This window comes from Orcinus orca, chromosome 2 (assembly GCF_937001465.1).
Source record: "Orcinus orca chromosome 2, mOrcOrc1.1, whole genome shotgun sequence".
Taxonomy (NCBI): Eukaryota; Metazoa; Chordata; class Mammalia; order Artiodactyla; family Delphinidae; genus Orcinus; species Orcinus orca.
Genome location: NC_064560.1, coordinates 122,173,582 through 122,177,801, shown reverse-complemented (window position 1 = coordinate 122,177,801; position 4,220 = coordinate 122,173,582). Strand labels below are relative to the sequence as shown.

The window sequence follows — 4,220 nt, the reverse complement described above, 5'->3', positions numbered from 1 at the left end:
AATGTCTATTTTTATTCCATTTTAAGTATATTATGATCGTTAAAATTATAGACATAGGCACCCAAAATTACCTGGAAAAGAGAGACACCAAGTTCCATGGTCTACGATTTAACCTTTTCTGCCCTGTTACTTCACTTTCCTTGCTCTTTGTCTCTCCTCTTCTTTCCCATCTTCCTTCACCTGTCCTTTGTTTAACTCTCAAAACAATGATCTCCTCAAACCTGATACTTCTCTGGCTAAAGATCCATTAAGAATGCATCCCTTTTTTAAAGCCTCAGTATCCTAATATTTCTATTTCTCTTCTTTTCCCCTTTAGTAATAGTAGTATTAATAATGATAATAGATGGAATCCATTAGGCACTTCCTATGTGCTAATATTGTGATAAATGCTGTACATACATTGTATCATTTAATCCTCATAAAAAATAAGAGGTAAGTACTCTTATTATTTCTGTCTTTCAGATAAGAAAAGGGAGGCATAAAGAGGGTTAGAAACTTGCCCTAATTCCGTTAGCTCAAAAGTGGAAGAGCTGGGATTCAAATCCAGAGAAGTGTCCACTTCAGGTGAGTGATCTTAACCTCACATTCTGCTGCCTTCTGGTTTAGTTTCTCCCTGGAAGCAGCTACTAAACTGCCTCCTGTGCAAAAAGTACCTGAATTATGCATAGTGCTTAAGATGACAAAAGATAAAAGTGTTAAGTGCTCTGTCCTGAGGAGAGCCCTAGGTGGTTAAGAAATAAGCAGAGTAAAAATGGGGGAAGTTAGAAATCCAGGCAGGTGTTGTGCACGCAAAAGCCAGAGTTATCCACAATGGAAAGTAGACCCTGAGAATATCAATGCAGGGCCCTTGGCTTATTTAGTTTCATATTTTGAGCACTTAGCACCAAGCTCAGTGTACAGTGAGTGTTCCACCAGTGATTTTAAACTTGGGTTTGCTGGACCACCAGGGATGTGATGATAATATTGGAGAATCCATGTGTTTTACAGTCAGTATTCTAAAATGTCAAAGAAGGTGATCCATTTACAATGATAAGACTGCACAGACTGTTTAAAGAGATGAGTTTCTCGGCTGTTGGCTAGGATTCTACCAGTTCAGTAAGATTATATCCTGGTTACTTCATGATGACCGGAAGCTTTGATTAACAGATATGTATGTGTAATAAAACAGGAAACCAAATATTGCTTAAAATAAATTTTGTTTGCTAAACAAAGTATATCAAAACATAAGGACTGTGGAGTCTAATGAATTAAAAAGCTTTACTTAATGGTGAAAAATTTGAGAACCGTAATGTGTACTCAAATATTAATTAAAAGTTGAGTGAATAGGTTCAAATTTTGTGTCTCCAAATATCCCCAGTTATAATCTAGTGCTTCTGTTAACAGATTAATGAACTACTTCTTGTAGTCATCATACTTTAGTGCTAATTGGCTTATCAGCTGAACTTCTGGGACAGGTGACATGTAGCTGAGATCTGGGCACAGAAGGAATGTGAGTTTTAATCAGAGGGAAGACAAATTTTCTGGAAAGGGCTACATAATTTTATCTAGTAGGAAGTATTAAGGGGCTAATTTCTTTTGGGCTGGGGGGTGTAGGTGTAGAAGAGAGTAACACAAAAGAGGAGAAAAAGTATGGAAAGAAGAGATAATATAGCCAGAGACAAACATTATCTATTACACAATTTGCCTACTCCTGGTACTTTCAACCAAAACAGAAGCAATTAATAAATAATTTCTGGGCCTCTACATTAAAGTACTGTGCCATTCAAAATATGATTCAAGAAAACAAACAAAATATGATTCTTTTTTTTTTTAAAGAGACATTTATTCCTTTTCCAAGGGTTACAGTAAAACCAGGTGGAAGAGAATGGTTTTAGCAGTTAGAAAAAAAAATTACAAATCTGGGGTTTGGCCATTAAAAGTTATTTACAACAATGGGAGGGGAAAAAAACAACAAGAAGTTGTTTCACATTACATACCTCTCCCCCACCCCAAAGCTTAATACTTGCTTACCAACTCAAAAAAGAGACACAGTTGATTCACAAGCTGGAGGTTTGAACTCTAGTAAGACATTTATAAAAACCTAAACGGAGGCAGTGTCCTCCCTAGCCCAGGGGCCACTAGGCACAGCACAAGAGACTAAAAACTCAACAGGGGAAGGCTGGACACTCAGGGTTTGGGAGTGTAGGCACCCCCAGATCTGGCTCAGGGATTTGGGGAGTAAACAAAACCTACTTGGAAAAGAATTGGGGAAGAAAACCAGCAATTGCCTTCTGCACAGGTGGGGACAGGGAAGGAGGAAGGGACAGGGGCAGGAGCATTTCCCATCACTAACCTAACTTGGGAAACTGCAAGGGACCATCTTCAACTGGCCTTAAGAGGAAAACCAGATGGATGAGTGGAGAATCCACAGGAGGAAGAGGATGAGAGGAAACGTGGCTAGGGGGCAACAGCCCCTTCCTTTCTGGGCGCAGGAAGGCAGCCAGGGCACCAGGTCCAGGCAGTGACCTCACAAGGACAGCACAGTTTTTGCAGCTTAAGATCATCCACCTGCCCCCACCCAGCTACTCATTCTGCCCACCAGCTGGTGTAGGGCCCCTCTCCACCCAGAGCGGTGGATGGCTCTGCGCCTGGGGCCCTGCCTCTTCTGTGTCTCCTCCCTTGGAGGCAGCACCAGCCTCTGCCCCTGTGGCCTGGGGCTCCTGGCTCTCAGGGGTGGCGCATGCCTTCCCTTCCTGGGCAGTGCCTTCCTCACTGCAGGCACCGACCCACCCTGCTCCTGCCCTTCCTGTGGGTGAGGAAGCAGACGGATCCCCCAACCCCCCTTCCGATTTCTCCTGAAGGACAGCCCACTCAATTTGGAAGCCTTCTTGAAAGAGAATTTCTTCTTCTTCTTGGGGGTCTCCTTGGGGGAGACCTCCCCTTTGCCCTCAGCGCCCTGGGTAGGGAGTGCCGGCTCGATGACATCGCCAGTGGCCCCGGCTGCCTCCTCTGTTCCGTTCACGGTGGTGGGGGGGGAGGGCGGCGACTCTCTTCACCTTTGGGGGATAAGTCTGCAATGCTTTTCACGTGGTCGTTCTCCTGTCCGTTGATCTTAGCGGGGGAAGCGCCTGCTGCCTCCTCCGCGTTCACGTCGCCCGGGGAGACTTGGAGCTCTGGCTGCCCATGCGGGGGTTGTGCTGGGGGGCGCCCGCAGCCGCCCCGGGCTCGCGCCGCAAGGGATAGTTTGGTCGGGGTGGGCCTGGCCGGCGGAGGGGTGGGGCTCGCGCCTGAGTGGGAGGGGTGTGTGTGTGGGGGGGAACCGAGCTCCACCCCCGCTCAGCGCCAGACCCGCTAGCTGCGCGCCAGAATGCCTAAAATGTGATTCTTGTTCTTTGTCCTCAAGGGGAAATGAGATTTCAGCACCGGGCTGGCACTAGGATGAGGAGAGTAGGGCACTTCATTTAAGCATATGAAAATGTATATAGTGACATAAAGTAAATCATTGTTTCATTTAACAATACAGAGATATCATCAGGTAGTACCAGAAGAATTAACCAGGAAATGATAAAAATTTGGGGGGAGGGAGCCATCATTATGGCCTGGAATCAAGAGGTATTGAGCCAATGTACTGGGGTCTGGAGGGGCATCTATCTGACTTGCCCTATATTCCTAGACATGTGCCACGCTGGATTACTCTTACTAAAATAGATTTTTTCACTCTCTCTTCTCCTAATAAATAGAAGAGAGCAACTGAAGCTCAGGGCACCCCTTTTTCTTCTCATGACAGCCCTAAGATTCTCAACCTAGCTGGCAAATGCTATAGCACTAATCAGAGTGCTGGGCCTATAGAGCCACTTAATACCTTCTAATTATATGGTAAGGAATAACAAACATTTAACTTGGAGAAGATCTCACCAAATGGCAACCCTACCACTTCCTAGCAGTAGGAACTTGGGTTAATTACATATTGATTTTATTTTCCTTATCTATGTAACGGGATTGCTAACTTCTACCAAAAAGGTTAACCAATCTATAAGCGTAACTGAAATAACATGTAGACATATCTGATGCTTATTAGACAAATGTTGACTATAAATTTGAAAGGTGACCATATTGCTATAGACAGATGGAGGCTAACACCTTTCATTGAGGGAAGTTGTGTGGTATTTAGAAATTGGGCCCTGCTGGTCCTTGATTTTTTTACTTACAAAATGAAGGCCTTAAAACAGGTAGATTTTGGA

At 44.3% G+C, this 4,220-nt stretch overlaps 1 pseudogene; it reads right to left on the bottom strand.

Moving 5' to 3' along the window:
- Nucleotides 1–2,561: 2,561 nt before the first annotated feature.
- LOC101290217 (MARCKS-related protein-like) lies at nucleotides 2,562–3,164 on the bottom strand (annotated as a pseudogene).
- Between the last annotated feature and the right edge of the window lie 1,056 nt (nucleotides 3,165–4,220).